Source organism: Xenia sp. Carnegie-2017, unplaced genomic scaffold (assembly GCF_021976095.1).
Source record: "Xenia sp. Carnegie-2017 unplaced genomic scaffold, XeniaSp_v1 HiC_scaffold_13, whole genome shotgun sequence".
In the NCBI taxonomy this organism is placed as follows: domain Eukaryota; kingdom Metazoa; phylum Cnidaria; class Anthozoa; order Malacalcyonacea; family Xeniidae; genus Xenia; species Xenia sp. Carnegie-2017.
In genome coordinates, this window is record NW_025813436.1 from 9457513 (window position 1) to 9474627 (window position 17115).

Consider the following 17115-nt stretch of genomic DNA (forward strand, 5'->3'; position numbering starts at 1 on the left):
TACTTCTAAGTTCTTTACCAACAAATGCGTTTTCTAAGGATAAGTACACAATGGTCACTAGTTACAAAGATACTTTGACAGTATGGGACGTTGAGAAACGAAAAGAAACGCAGTATTAGATGTAATAATGTGACCTCACTGTGTTTTTCTAATTCTGGAAGATATTTGTGTGTTATTGAGGAAGAAAGAGTGGTTCAAATATTTAATGTAGCGAATAATTATGAAACGTTCGTTTACGACGATCATTTACCGCCTGATAATTTAAGTGAGTTTTGTGTTTTGTCCACTGTTGGTCTTCATTCTTGGTGTTGTTGCCATCCTTTTTATAGGAAGGAACATTTCATTGTAAATCCCACTGGTGAGAAACTTCCTGACTTGATCCTGATTTCAAACCTACCTCCTCGATCCCTTTCTGATACTGTCTTTTCCTTTTGGGCCTTTTAAGTACTTTTAAATAACGACCTTTTGTTTAATTACAATTATGACTTTTATCTTTATTCAATACCGCGCATGTTTAACCAACAATTACAGTTTTCGTAACGAGAAGTTTTGCTCAAATGGAAAATTCTGTATCGGAGTAATGAAGAAAATCCAAGGATAATTATATACAATCTCAACACATTTGACTTTGTTGTCAAGGAATGTTTTTAGGTGACATGGTTGTTGTAGAAAATGGAGTTATTTTATTTACGGCAAAAATATTCCTGAGCTTTGGAATAATGATTTGACAAAACTTGTTTATAGTTTCGATGAACTAAAAGGTACAAACAAAATTTTTGAGGTGAGTGATGTATCATTTGTTTGTCAAAAACTGATTCTTTGTGTTTTCAATGTTGAAAACAAGCGAAAAGAAATATCAGTGAATTTTGAAATTATCGAAATGTGCACGTATTTGCATGTAGCTCTAAGTATCACGTGTTTGCTAAAGTTGAATTTAAGGATCAGATAATTTACTGTATGTGGCATGAAGACAAATTTATTAATGGTTGGGATGACGTAATTAAGGAGGAAGCCGCCAATTTAGTCGTCGACAAAGACGTTGGAAAGTACCTGTATAATATTACTAGCTGTATAACTTACGCTGCTTTTTCACCTTCAGCAGATAATTTATTAATAACTTACAAGCATGTGTATATGGCAGTATTTGACGTTAAAAACATGCAAATTATTTATAGTTCTCCTGTGGGTTCTGAGTTTCTCTTTGTTGATGATAGGTATATAATTTGTCATGATCATGATTTAAATTTAATTGATTTGAAATATTTTAAGATGGTTAAATTGATTCACCCGCATTGGAGTATACTTCATAAAACCTTTCATTACTGTCGTCAACGCAAACTTGCTTTAATTTTTTCTTCCTTAAAGATCCCAGTACAATGCGTAAAAATCATCTTGCCACGTGGATAAATTTGATCATTGATGATAAAATTTCTCACCATTTTGGATAATGACTATATTATCTTTAAGAAAATCTTGTTTAGTTTTTATGCATGATCCCTATCATTGTTGACATTTCTAATTGTCTGTTTGCGTATGATTTCATGAGAAACAACCTTGTCTAATATTGATTGTTCTGTACAGAGACCGCGGTGTACAATAATGTCAACATTTAGAGAGATCATGTATAAAAGCTAAAGTTAATTAAAGATGAAAATTCAATGACAATAAACATGAAAATTCAATGACAATATAGATGAAAATTCAATGACCATAAACACAAATGATATTGTGTCTAAGATAATAATTTTCCTTGCACAAGAAAATAATTTTATTGACTTTTATCTTATCACACAAACATATAAAATTCAAACTTTTGTTAGTTATTGTACCATTGGTTATATTTTGTTTATATCTACACCATGTAAACATATAATTTTCATGCAAATGTATTCAGTGTAGATGGTTTTAATATTGCACGTTTTTCGATACTCTTTACACCAAAACAAGTTGTTACTAATTAAATCAATACTATCTTGCACTGAAATAATTTCTTAATACGTTTTAATTATTGCATTTTAATGTACAAAATATCTATGTGTAAAGTTGTTAAGAGAGACAAAGACAGCCCAATTGTTACTTCGGTTATATGAATATTTTCATCTTTATCAATTTGAAAGACGTGAATTTCTAATAAAACAATGGTACATTTGCAAATTTTTTCAAGAAAAACTAAAATTTGGCTATCTTTCTCACTGACCAAAAAGTAAATCGTAAACTCCACTAGAAAATGACTTATGATTGACGTTCGTCATCGTAATAAACAATTTAACCATTGTGACTGAACACTCCAAACTGTATGAACAGGAAAAGTTAACAAAAGTCAATGAAAGATTTGCATTTTAGAGAGACAGAAAACAAACGACAATGTTGCATATGGAAGGATGTTTAATGACAAGTTTTAACTTTAATGAAAATCGATATCAAGCATTGTTAAAGTTTGAACACTTTTACTTTAAAAATCAATACTTTATGGAAATTGTTTTTAACAGCATCAACTCAAACATCAGTGGACATATTGCAAGTTACTTTGGCTAAGTTTGATATGTTTATCGCTTGTCTATAAAATTCCATCGTCTACTCTATTCAAACAATAATACAAGAAGGAGAACTTTATTTCAGGAAGTGACGTAATGAAAGAAATGGCTAATTTATGTACCATGATTTTCTGTGGAGTTATTGTACTTTGTATCGTCACCCAGGTCACGTGTTCATTGAAATGTCTTCTGTTGTCAAAATTGGAAGATATGAACTTTTACATTTTTAAAATGGTGAAGCTGGCTGTTCACTTTGCTTACTTTTTATAAAACTGAAGCGTGAAAATTATCATCTCATGTGGACGTTTTGATGTGAACATAACGCATAAGTAATCATGAGAGTGAATAAAAGGAATTTGATTTTACTACATTGTGGCTATTGGAGATGGCTAAAGGGATTTTTTCGCTGCATCTATAATTGAAGCTGCTTCTTCATACAAACACACTGTCATTGTGAATTTTATGACACTTGATTGCCTTTGCGCGTTCTCTGAAATACATATATGTACTTGAATGATACTATAACATTTGTGATATGAAGTAAGATCATACCAGCAACATGCCATGAAAATTCAAAGCAAACGTCAACTATGGATGGTTGTAGAATGAAAGTGATCAGTTTAGTTCATATAAATGGTAAACAAATCATTCACAACAATAGTAACTTCGACATGTAAGAACTACATCATGTTTTAAGAATGAAAATTATGGAAAGATTTCAACGTCTTTCTTTTTCAAGATGTCATATTTCTAAATCCACTGTGTTTTATTTTTTTGCGTAGTAAACAATTTTAGATCATTAAATTTATTACATATTGTGTACATATCTACGTATAGTGAATAGATGTTTTTTATAACAACTCATAAACGGACATGTACCGTTGGTATTTCATATTGCTGTGTACATATCTACGTATAGTTAATAACCCATAAACGGATATCTACCGTAAGCAGACATTAGATTGTGGTCACAATGATGTCCGTTTACGAGTAGCTTGACTTTATGCAGACGTTTAATTACCGCACTTTTTTTACATTTCTAGATTTTTCTTTTGCTTTTTAAACTTTAAATGCTAAATAAATGAATCCCATATAACTCAACAACATTTTTTAGAGTAATAGTGATTTGCCAACTTCCATGTGATGATCACTGGTGCTTTAGAAAGGAGGTGTCGTATCTTGAATTCAAAAATACAATTTTTTAAAATTAGCATTCAATAGTTGCATAATAACTTTCACTCACATTCAGCAACATTATATGTTGGTAACCGTCATCTTGTAAAGGAAGTTAAAAAATACCCACATTTTATTAAACAGAACAATTTCAGTTGCCATTTTAAAGACTGGTTGGGATTAATTCATTTAGCACTTATAAAAGATTATTTAGAGAGAAACTTTCTTTTTGCTCAGTGTTTTGTTGAACTTTGTTTTTTAACACATACTAACATAGTTTTATTATATTAGTATGTAAATATAGGAAATAATCGTTGTATAAATATGTTTTTTACAAAATTGTTACAATATATGTGTGTTAATCTATATATTATGTCTTAAATAATTTTCACATTGTCCACTACATTAAGCTTTTATTGAGACTCTCGAGAAATTAGGCTCACTATTTCCCCAAGGAGAGTACATCAAATGTTTTGTTAAAAAGAAAAATCTCACCAGGGGGGGACTGGCCGGCAATATTTCGTTGCAAAATGCTATGATTGACCACAGCATTTTAGGTTGACTTCTGAGTGTTTTCTTAATTCTTTTTGCTAATAGTTCATTTTCGTCACTTAATAAGCTCAAGAAACGTTTTTTCAGTTTTCGGCTTGGTGGCTGTTTTATTCTTTATGATATTAAAATGAGCGGGCAACACCTATTCACTTGTTTTACTGGCAGGAAATTGTGCTTATTTCAAGTCATGTGACTACTAATGAACCAATCGCAATTACTATACACAGCACCTATATAACAACACAACCCATTATATAAATAGACATAATTCGAAAATTGATATATCGATTAGAATGTTTGCAGGATTCCAAATCTAAATCAAACGACTTTTATGCACATCATTAGTCTCCTAGAATTTAGTTTAGAATAATGCATCAGTGGAACATGGTGATCGGGAATTAAATTTTCAGAATAAGTTGAATTTTATAATACTGTTTTTTGATACATCCTGTTTTTTTTCCTTTTTGGGAACACTACGTATAATGTATATATGTACATAAAGAATGGTTCACAAGGTGAGATCATCAGCTACAATTACATCTTTTACACCTAGAATCTTATCAATTTTCTTACATTAAAGTTTTAGAAAACAAATGCTTTACATGAACCGAACACATTTAAAACAAAAGATAATGAGGAAACTTATCTCATTTTTTTTCTTTAATGGTTCGACGTTTGAAAAAGGCCTTAGATTGAAGTTGAAAGATATCACAAAAACACTTCAATCTTGAAGGAAAAGTAACATTTATATTTTTTGATAAGCATCCTGAACACCATGTGATTTCTTTTATTGTGTCTATAATTAATTAAAATTTATTCTTAGTCCTGATTTCAGGACTTTCGTACCGGTTTGATGAAATGGCACATATGTCATGTTGTTCGTCATTGTCATTTTACCCAAAAATAGGAGAGATTACTTCCGGTAAATGAAGTGAATACAAACTCCTATACGTTTTTTCGACTATAGCACCATACACTAGTTTCTATCTGATTCTCTCATCGTGGAATGTTTGGGTGTCAAGGAAAAGCGTCTTCCTTTCAAATTTTGCTTCATTTCATTATGGGTTAGCCGTTAGCAGTTAGCATATGATATACAGACATAAGATTGAGTTTATATAAAATGTAACAAATTGGATGTTTCTTAAATTTGCCAGGAGAGTTTTTCCAAACATCGACAACCTTATTCCCATTTTCCCCGTATGCTTAAAGCTCAGTTAATTTTTCTCGTGTCATGGGCGTGTATGCTGCTGGACGTAAGTAAGGAACCAAGGCTGCTATACTGCGCGAAGCGCCCAGGGTGGTATATCAATTACAGCCGAGGCTCTATAAAAGTCGTTGATTAACTTATTATACGAAGTAATTATTTCATTATATTTGTGCGAAATATTGATTGTATATCGAAAGTAATTATAATATAAACACAATACGTGAAAGCATAAACAATAGAGAAGTGTCCATTAGTGTTTGAGTCAAAAGAGTGATGAATCCCAGAGGTGTTTGGTTTTTTATTTTATTTAAAATTCATATTTTTGCATGCTGTTTCCATAATAGCTTTGCTTCCATAAACTTGTGTTTTATTTGAGCTGTGTATTTGCTTGTAATGGATGTCTGAGACAGTGGCCAGTTTTGAATTTTTTGGAGGTGCAAATTTTCAACATTTCTAGACACGATTGACTCTGAAATGAGGCGCTAACAACACAAGATGTCAAGTGTACAGAATTATGAGAAGTCAAGTGTACAGAATTATGAGATTAAGTCAGTTGACATTAGATCTGACATGTAACGAGATCCCTAAGAAGCTTGTGGAGCGTGTGAAATATTTTGTGGTGGATCTGAGGAAGATGATGATAATTCAAACGTAAGTGAAATATAAATGTAAACCAAATTCAGGTTTAAAGTGTCATTACCCAACTAAAAAAATTAAAGCTGACCTTGAAACCTTCATTATTAAAATTATTTTTACTGTTGTTATTTGGTAATCAGAAATCAAGTCAATAATTAATGTCGTATTTTGTCCATACAATCATTGCTGTGTAGTATATATAAATGAAAAGGCCAAATCCTGCACATAAATACGGAAATATATGTTCGACTTAAGGTATTAATGACTTTCTTCAATCTATTTTCAGACTTACCTACCTTTCTTGTTGCAAGAAGATGGAAAGGAAGCTTTTGTCTATTACTTTTTCTTCACTGGTTCCCTAATGAATTTACTCTCCTGCTGCTAGAGCATCATTTTAATAACTTTTACTTTTTAGTGTAAAACTTCCGTGAAAACTTTACAGTATTGTGGTGTGTGGCAAAAGTTTGTATGAGTTAGACAGTCCGTGTCAATCGTAGTGTAAACTTTCCGTGGGATGTATAGTATCAACGCTCCTTTTATGTTTCATGATTTTTTAAAGATTTATTATAATCACCACAAGCTGAGTTCAACAAACTGCTTAACAACTACACCATCGACATCACATGCGTACAAGAACATCGTTTCGTGCATAATGACAACGATATCCTGACATAGTTATTCGTAACATAGGATCATCTGTTCTTTTTACATCGACAGCCAGCCGCAGCTCTATTGGAGCCTCAATACATGGTGTTGGTATAGCAATAAATGCAAAGCTACTGCCATTTCTTGAATTAGTCGATAAACATGACAATCGCATCATCTCTGCTATATTGAAAGGCAATCCTATAACTATAGTTGTTGCTTGCTACTCACCTCACAACGTTCTTGATGAACCCATCGTTTCTGACTTTTACCAAAAACTGAGTCAAGTTATTGAAGATGTGCCATCTCACTCCATGTTATTTGTCGGAGGAGACATGAACGCTCAAGTCGACACAGGTGTCTCATACCATTCATCATCAAATCGTAATGGTTTCCTACTCCTTCATTTCATCCAACAACATAACCTTCTCATCGGTAACACTTTGTTTCAGAAAAAGCAAAGCCAGCTCTGGACCCACAGATCACCATCAGGGTCACTTTCACAAATTGACTTGTACTGTACCGCAAACGGTGGAGAACCAGCATTAGTGAGTGTCGTGCCTTCTCCTCATCCAATCTTGTTGGTAGTGATCACCTTATGGTAACTGCAACTGTCAAACTTAGTTTACGCCGCCCTGCTCTTCAAAAGAAGAAAAAACTTCACTGGAAAGCGCTATTATTTGACAAAGAACTTGCTACTAAAGTTGGCAGCACAATTTCAGAGCGCTTCAACAGCCTCTCTCCGCCTGAGCAAGACTACTCGACATTTGTTTCAGTGGCAACAGATGCGGGCGCTGAGCTTCTTCCAAAAAGCCTACTAAGAGCCACGAAACAAAAACTGTTGATATCGAGTCTGTCGTGACAGCACGCAAGCTACCCTCTGGGCTTCAACCCAAAACATCCAGTCTACTCAGAAAAATCTCCGAAAACGTATGACAGCTATGAAGACAAGCGGATTAACAATATCTTACGCTCATTTGAAACGCCAGTGGCAGCCTCTGTCATTAAAAATGCATGGGATTTAGTGAAGACCCTGTCAGGGAAAAAGTCACGAAGCACTATATTTATTGAAGGTGATGACCGTCTTAAGACATGGGAAAATCATTTCAAGAACTTGCTAAAGGCTAATGTTGGTGCACAGCCTGATCTCTCTCCAATTCATAAGATATTCGACACCTTCGCTGAAATAGACTGTGGTGATCTAACACAAGATGAAGTTGACTCTGCCATACGGATTCTGAAGAATGGGAAAGCGCCAGGGCTGGACGGTCTTCCACCAGAGTTGTGGAAACTACCTGAAGTGAAGAGTACCCTGCTGAAGTTCTGTAACGAAACCTTTCATGGCAATCGCCCAAAAGAATGGGGTGTTTCTGGTCTAACTCCCATACCGAAGAAATGGAATCTCAAGAAGACAGACAACTATAGAGGCATCTCGCTCACCCAAATAGCAGCGAAAATCTACAACTGCTGCCTACTCAACAGAATCCGGCCAGTCATCGACTGGGTGTTATGAACTATATAGAATGGTTTTTGCAAAAGAAGATCAACCACGTCTCATTTACTGGCTCTAAGGCGTACTGTTGAGGAGCTGAAAAATCACTACAAGGAAGCAGTTATAACCTTTATAGACTTTCGAAAGGCTTTCGACTCCATCAACCGTGATCGAATGTTTGAAATCCTCTTAGCATATGGAATCCCATCATGCGTTGTTGATGCAATTCAAGTAATGTACAAAGACACCTGTGCTAAAGTACTCACCCGGAAGGAGAAACAAACGCATTCAAGATTGACACTGGTGTTCTTCAAGGTGATCACTTGGCGTCTTTTCTATTTATCATTGTTGTTGATTACGCACTCCGCACTTCCATCACCAGCAGTGACGGCCTCACACTCAAGCCGCGCCGAAGTAGCAGATACCCAGCTGAAAACTTGCTGACTTGGACTACGCTGATGGCATTGCACTTCTCGAAGATTGCGTGTAGAGAATGGCTGTCGAAAGGTTGGTCTGCGCCACAACGCTCCAAAGACACAATACATGCATCTGAATCCATCATCTATCACTCCCTTTTGCATCAGATGGCTCTAAAATCGACTGTGTTGAAGACTTCAAGTACCTTGGCGGTTATTCAGATACTGAGCATGATATGTCTGTCAGAATAGCGTTGGCATGGAGTGCGCTGCATTCTCCTCAGGCAGTTTGGAAGTCTCCAATCAAGAAGTCAACAAAGGCAAAAGTGTTCAAGGATTGCATTGAAACATCTTCTCTACGGGTCAGATTCATGGACGCTAAATGTGAAACATAAAATGCGTCTCGACGGTACATACATAAGAATGCTCAGACACGCCTATGACATATCTTGGAAAAGCCATCCAACCAACAAATCTCTGTACGGTTCGTTTCCTCGTGTGTCTGAAAAGGTTCGTCAGCGGCGTTTGACTCTTGCGGGCCATATTAGTCGTCATGAAGAGCCCGCTGGGAGGCTTCTGTTATGGACACCTTTGGGCGCCCGTTTGTCACCCTCAAGAACATCATTGAGGAAGAAACTGGCTTGTCTGAGTAAGACCTGTTGACTGCAATGACAGATCACCAACGCTGGCACTTGGAATACGTTCATGTTTCACCTGAGCCTTCATCTGGCATTGAATGACGCAAGCGAAGCGAATTATGAGTTCTTCGCCGGCTATTGAGAGAGAAATTTACATTAACTCTAACTTACATTAACTAAGACATTTATTTAATTATTTTAAATCAAACTAACGAATTTTAAAATCAAATTAATACGTTACTGAAATAAGTCTACCTTCGTTTTACCCCCAGCAGTTCTATTTTTTTGAATAATTATCTGAATGCGCATGCGCTAAAAAGTACTTTTGTGTGAACTGCAGTGAACCGTAATTAGGCAAGAAGATTAACAATAATATACGTCTATATGAAGTATGCATACTGAGTATTGTCTGTATTGTAGGACATCATAAATCCAAAAAACTTGTCCTTGACTATAACGCTTACTGTTGTCAACGTCCTGAAGATAATTTTAATTTTATAAGATTTTACATTGAATACACAGACTACAGCTGACACAACACTGATGCCACATTACCATTTATAGCTATGAACTTAAAGGTGGTCATCCTCCTTTCATGGGTTTTTTCATAATTTCCATGAAAGAAAATTAATTTTACCATATTTTCCATGGAGTTGACAAGTGAAACAAATGACTATAGAAATTTTCACATTCTCATTTTAAAATTACACTAATGAATCAATATTGCAGCCTGTTTATTAGCACCAACACATGACATGATTTCGTATTGTTAAACATGTCTTTAACATCATAACTGACAAATTGTTGGAAAGCTTGAAACATTATCTCGTGTCTGACATAAATTTCAATACTGATTGAAATGTGCGAAGACGTTATGATTAATCACTCATTAAAAAATTTAAAAATCAAAAAATGTAGGCACTAAATTAAGATGTGTTTTATCTAAATGCCAACTTTCAACTTTCATCGTTTTTGACGCTTTTTTGACTTTTTGGTTCATAAAGATTGGCTTTTCCGTTTATGACAGTGAGGTGCTGTGATTGGGTCTAATTCACTTAAATTTATGCGAAAATAATTGTAGCCAATCTGCAATGACTTTAAACATTCAAAAATATAACGAATGACAGGGTAAGTGTCCCATGCATAGGTTTTTAATGACGTTTTTTACAAACCCTAAAATCAATCTCGTTTTTCATTTGGATACAAATATATTTTGAAGTTAAAAGAGATGCAAAAATGTAGTAAAATCACTTGTTATCATTGCCCCTTATTTTTTTTTTTGTTTTAAAATTTACTTATGAGATATTTTAATTTACGTTTTTGTTAAACTGTTTTAGTTATTGCTCGGTCATTTTGTGTTGAGAGCAGGCACGTAACCAGAGGGGTGCACTGAGTGCACGTGCACCCTCCCATAAATAAAAAGGTCCGCTTTCCTATGCTAGTTTGCTTTACAAAAATAAAAGAACAATAAAAATTTATTCAAGAAAGCATCGTCGTCGATTTTGATTTGACCCTATATTTTAAATTTACCGAGAAAATGAAATCATAGAAAAGGCTATTTGTGCTATTCGAAGGCTTTGATGCAATGCTAAATGTTATAAATATATAGTTGTGTTATATATGTCCATTTTTTCAAATGTGCACCCCCTGAAACTTTCTTGTTACAGCCCTGCTACTGCCTTGTCAAAATACAAGACTGTTTAGGATTAGATTTAAACATAAATAAGTGACGCGAGATTGCGCGCGTGACAAATTGTACATGAATATAGAATGTGTCTTGTGTGGAATGTGTTCTGCACATAGAGTTCTATCAAATTACCTAGAGAGGAAACTTGGGTTGGGAACTGTTGTCAATAAGATGGATGCCAAAAAGAAATTTCCACTTGAAAAATTATTTGTAGAACAAAAGGATTTTTCCACTTGAAAATTTACAAGTGTTGCATTCAATTTCAACGCAACTTTATTTATTAACTTTTCCTTTATATTTTCTGAATTATATTTTGAAAAGATCCTAATCCTAAACTGAATTCTTAATGAATGAAAGGAATTTTTTTAATTTTTGATGCAAGATATGCATATCTCGAAAAGAATTGGAAAATTCTTATATCCGAAAAGCATTTTAGTAATAAATATAAATTATTGGACCAACATTAATCTTATAACTTTGTAATAAAAAACGTTAACCACTACAAGCTTCGTAAAAACAATACGGCAAACAAATTAGTGAAAATACTGAACATTTAGAATGAAAAACAACATTATCTTGCTTACCTGTCTTGTAAAACCATTATTATGGTAAAACCATTTCCTTTTCTTGCGCAAATTCGGCATCAGCATACCACACAAGTTTTCAGCATGCTTTAGCTGGGGAGAAAGAAGAACGAAAAGAAAAAGAATTGCTGGAAGAAAAGAGAGCAACAAAACTAGGTCATGACAAACTCAAGGAACAATTGAAGTGCGAAATTTTGCTGCAAGAACAACGGATGCAATACGAGTTGAAAATGGAATCCTTGCGAAAAGACCAGGAGAAAGCAAAGACCACTTAGCGTAAAGCTACTCAGGATTGTGATCACCAAATTTGATGGTGCAGATTGGATGCTATTTTGTAACCAATTTGAAGCCAGAACTGATCAAGCAGTTGTTCCTGCGGTGACAAAGTTCTCTTACTTAAAAGAATTATTTTCCCTCGAGATCGTGCATAGACGGTTTATTTTTTTCCTTCGAAGGAAATCATTGGCGAATAACATCCTACAGTCGAAGTTTTGGGATACCAGTGAAATAGTCACCGCCTATGTACAGAACATCATAGATTTACTTGACCTACTGGTAACACACTGCGGTAAAATCCACGCATTTTATGATAAACTTTTCTTTAACGTTCAATCACTTGAGACAATGGGAAACCTAAAAGAGGTAAACGGGTATGCTCGTATGTGCCTTGATAAAGCAGAGGGAATTTGGGGCAATTTAGTGCACATGGATGATAATTGGAAGAAATGAACGGAGAGAAACCATCAAAATTCATGATAAGCTTGACGTTAAGAACCTCATATCGAGACATCCCCGCATCAATTAATTGCAAGTGCGCCAACATGAGGTTAAACAAAGACAATATGTGTCTATTGTAATGAAGCCAATCATTCATCTGTCAATTTTAAAAAGATTTCTACGTCAGCAGAAGAGTATATATAAAAGGCGGGCGCTGAAGGTGGACGATGACGGCGGACAAAAAATAAAACAAAATGCAAAATTAAATAAAATGCCTTTAGTTTGTTATTAAAATATTCTACGTTGAAAATTCACGGGGAAAAGCTAAAAAACGAAAATAAATGATGTTTCTAAGAGACATAGGTATAGCAAACATTGGAAGATCTCTGTAGCTCATTTTTTAATTATTGTACGAACTAACTAGTTAGGTTTTAATGGCTTCAAACCTCAGCTTCTAAAAGGAAGTACAAGTTGAAAACTCAATATATACGTACTGCCACAGTATAGTGAATATACAGTAGGTTCTTTTTGTGCGCAAACTGGCATCTGTATATTTAATTAGATTACTGGCTGCCTTCAGCTATTTTGTTATTTCTATTGGTTGAAAAAGCAATTGACTGGATGCCACTATGGTAATCGTATGCGTATTAAGATATGCGTAGCACGAAAAATTTCAATAGAGTGGCTCTACTGTATATTCACTATACAGTGAAACTATTCTGCCAAATGCCAGTTTGACGGAAGTTATTATCAATGCAGTAAAATTATCACGCCCACTCAAGTAAGGCCAACATGAGTAAAAGGTTATTGACTAGACACGAAAAAAATCAAAACTACGGAAATCCAATGATTGGGTGAAGTATGGAAAGGCAAATATAGTTAAATTTTTTAAATTAAATGTGTTAATTGAGATGGTTATATCTAACTATAGGGTTTCATTGCGTTGCACTTTATATGACTGACTGAAAATTGAAACTTTAAAATATGCATGTTTGATTGCTTTAAATAATGGGTCAAAAAATTATCTATGACACACCCGCTTTTTATCTACACCCATCAGCAGGACGTAAGAAATTACTCAGTACTAATCGTCTTTGCTTTAATTGCACTGGGGAGGGACATAGGGCTTCCGAGTGTCGTAACAAATCCAACTGCGCTATTTGCAAGCAAAGACATTATAATTCTATCTGCGAAATTTCCTGTCAAAACCCTGTGTAATGTCCAATTATTAAACACTAAATCTAATGAGTACAAAGCAGTAGTTCATCCGTTGTTATTGTTAAAGTAAATAGGTATAAATGTCGATCTCTAATTGATATGTGGGTAGGAAGCTCTTACGCATCCTCAACATTCTTTGACATTCTTAAGTAATTACCTGATAATAAGGAAATCCGAGATGTTGAGATGAGATTTGGCATGCACCGACTGAAATAAAAAAGGATTCAAATTCAGACAGAAGTAACACGAGTAGTAAAAGGGAACTTTTAATGCTTGACAATCCAAAATATGCAAAATTAATTTCAGAGTACACGCATCTAAGTGTCATAAGCATGAATGATGATGACGACAAAGGAAAACTCTCCTTACGTTTAATGTTAGAGGCGGGGGATTACTCTAAAATTTAAATCGCGTCAAAGCTAAGAGTTGGATCCCCCGGGAAGCTTGTCTCTGAGCTCACAAAAGTAAGATGGAAAATCATGCCACTGGGGGAGGAAGGTAGCCTTAATAAGCTGCTTTTTACATAAAAACATCACGAAGAGTACAAGCAAATGTGTAGGTTAGATGTTCTTGGACTGGAGGACCCTGAAACCAATGATCATCAGAATATGTACAATGAGTTTATAGAGCAGCTGCAGAGAATTAAAGAAGGTTGGTATGAGACAGGATTACCTGGAAGGAAATCATCCACCATTACCCAACAACAAATGCAATAGTATTAGAAGACTAAACAGTTTGACTAAAACCTAGACGAACAAAATATCATGGAGTAGTGTAACGAGATTATTCTGAAACAGTTTAAAGAAGAAATAGTAGAGGTGGCAGAAATGAAAGCTCACGGCAAAGAGTTCTACTTGCCTCATAAACCATTGATTTAGCAATCAGCAGAGACAAAAAAGTTAAGGATGGTATATGATGGATCTGCACATGATAACGATAAAGTAGTATCCTAGAATGAATGTTTACAAGGCGGTCCACCTCTGCAGAATCATTTGTGAAGGGTGCTAGTAAGAGGAAGATTTCACCCAGTTGCGTTAACAGGAGATCTAAAGCAGGCATTTTTCTAGGTAAAAATACGTATAGAATATCTGGATTGGATGCGTTTCTATTGGTACAAAGATATAATGACAATCCTACGTTTTACCAGAGCTCTGTTTGGCTTCTCTCCTTCCCCTTTCTTTTTCGTAGCAGTCATCATACAACACCTAAACAACAATAAACAAAACCACCTCGACATTGTAAAAGAGATTAAAGACAGCCTATACGTCGACGACTTGATCGGTGGAGGAGAAACCATTTTACCTACAAACAAAGAAATTAAGAGAAACTACAACGGAAATCTTCGCCGACGTGCAGTTTACTTTGCACAAATGGCACTCCAACGTACCTGAACTATATATGGGTCTTATGGCAGGTATGTCATTAAGATTATTTAGTTTATAGAGTTAAGGTAGACCATAGAATCAAGCTGGTTGCAAACCTCTGGGAAATATTTCTTTGGAGTTTTTCTGGAGTTTTTCTTCTTTAATTTACGTATGAGTCGTTGCACTTTTGCTTCACGGGAAATCGTAGTGTCATGAGGAAGGGGGTTGATTTTAGATGTATTGTTAATGATGGTGTGGGAGTAATTAATGTATACCTAACGGCCCAAAATGGCAACACCATTGCCCTTGTCAAGTTTAAGGACAATGATATTATCATCGTAGTAAACGTTAGCGCTTCGTAGTAAACGTTTCCGAATATTGTATGTATCTAAATATATTTTGTCACTCCTTGCAGTCGCCATAGTGTGAAAGCGCAAAGCGTTATGGGTCAAAAAGTCGATTTCTCGACACCGCAAGGACCACAAGCCAAAACCACAGCCGAAACCTCTACTCATGCCCTTTCAGAGCACAAGTAATAAAGACGATTTATTAAAAATAAAAACGAAAAAAAAAACAAGGAAAGGGTTACACTGTTAGTTGGGAGAGATTCTTGTATTGATCAGTTGCATACCACTGTTAGTTGGATCATGTTACATACCACTGTTAGTTGGGAGAGATTCTTGCATGGATCAGTTGCATACCACTGTTAGTTGGGAGAGATTCTTGCATGGATCAGTTACATACCACTGTTAGTTGGGAGAGATTCTTGCATGAATCAGTTGCATACCACTGTTAGTTTGGAGAGTTTCTTGCATGGATCAGTTACATACCACTGTTAGTTGGGAGAGATTCTTGCATGGATCAGTTGCATACCACTGTTAGTTGGGAGAGATTCTTGCACGGATAACTTTAAAAACATGTTGATGACAATATTTTACAGTTATCAAGATTATTTAATGTCAAATTGATTCGCATTGTTTTATCCATGTTGAATAGCCGAGGTTGGTGGAAAGTTTTGAAAGGCCCTCAAATTTTGAATTCGTGCACAATATCTTTATCAATATCAACATCTTCCATTGATGTGTTTGTGCTTGCATAACAATCAGAAATGATTGAGTACTTGATTGTTTGCATTTCCCACTGTTAATAATTTTTCGCTGCCATTTCAAACAAAAACAAATGAACAGCAGGTTTTTACTTTGCTGTATCATGTATAGAGAATCATCATTTAATGATTAAATCAATCATTAAATAAATATTTTCTCCAAAGTAAATAAAACAAACATTTTCACGACAATAAAGGTGTTAGTTCCCAAATCAATTATGATTAAGTCAAATAGCAATAACTGTATGTCCATTTTAAACTACAATTCTCATAAATAGAAATTATATTTTGTAAATTATATGAATGAATACAAATAAATATAGAATAGAGTGTATTCATACTTATATAGCAAAGCAAATCTTGTGGGCTTTTAGGCATATCAAAAAGGGAGGTAACATGATCATGGTTGCTGTAAAATCAGTATTTACTCTCATTATACAAGAATATCACCCAACAACATTCATTTAAAAGAACTTCACAACTTCTGAATAGCTAGATATTGCAAACTAAACTCATAAACATATTTTGATAGTTCGATGCAAGTTTCTTAATAAAAACTGTTCCAGTAAATAAATGACAGTTGAAAACTTGAATATACAAATGTTTCAATATTGTCAATAATAAAATTATGCCTTTTATAAATATACAATCGTTGTGATTTGAACCTTTGTTAAAAGAAATCTACAATACAACTGTCTCTAATCAGCTTTATTATGAAGAACACATACCTAAAATGAAAAGAGAAATTGATTTTCTTCTTTATTGAAATTGAGCTACAAATTCATTTCCTCTTCTTCTATTTCCTTCTATATTTTCTCAAAGACAGGGGTGTTTTAGCTTCAAGCACATAAAAGATAAATAGAATACCAAATGCTTCAGTTTCAATATCTATAGTTTATTTATAACGAAGTAAAGATTGTTATATATTATTGCAGTTGAGGTCCAAGAGCTTTTGTTTCAATTTCTTTCGCTCGTTCATAAAAATCTTTTGCTTTTTCGTACTCTCCGATTTTACTGTAAACCAATCCCAGATTGTTGTACGTTGTCGCAATATTAACATGGCCAGGTCCAAATGTTTTCGTTTTAATTTCTATCGCTCCTTTGTAAAAACTTTTTGCTTTTTCGTACTCTCCCATTTTACTGTAAA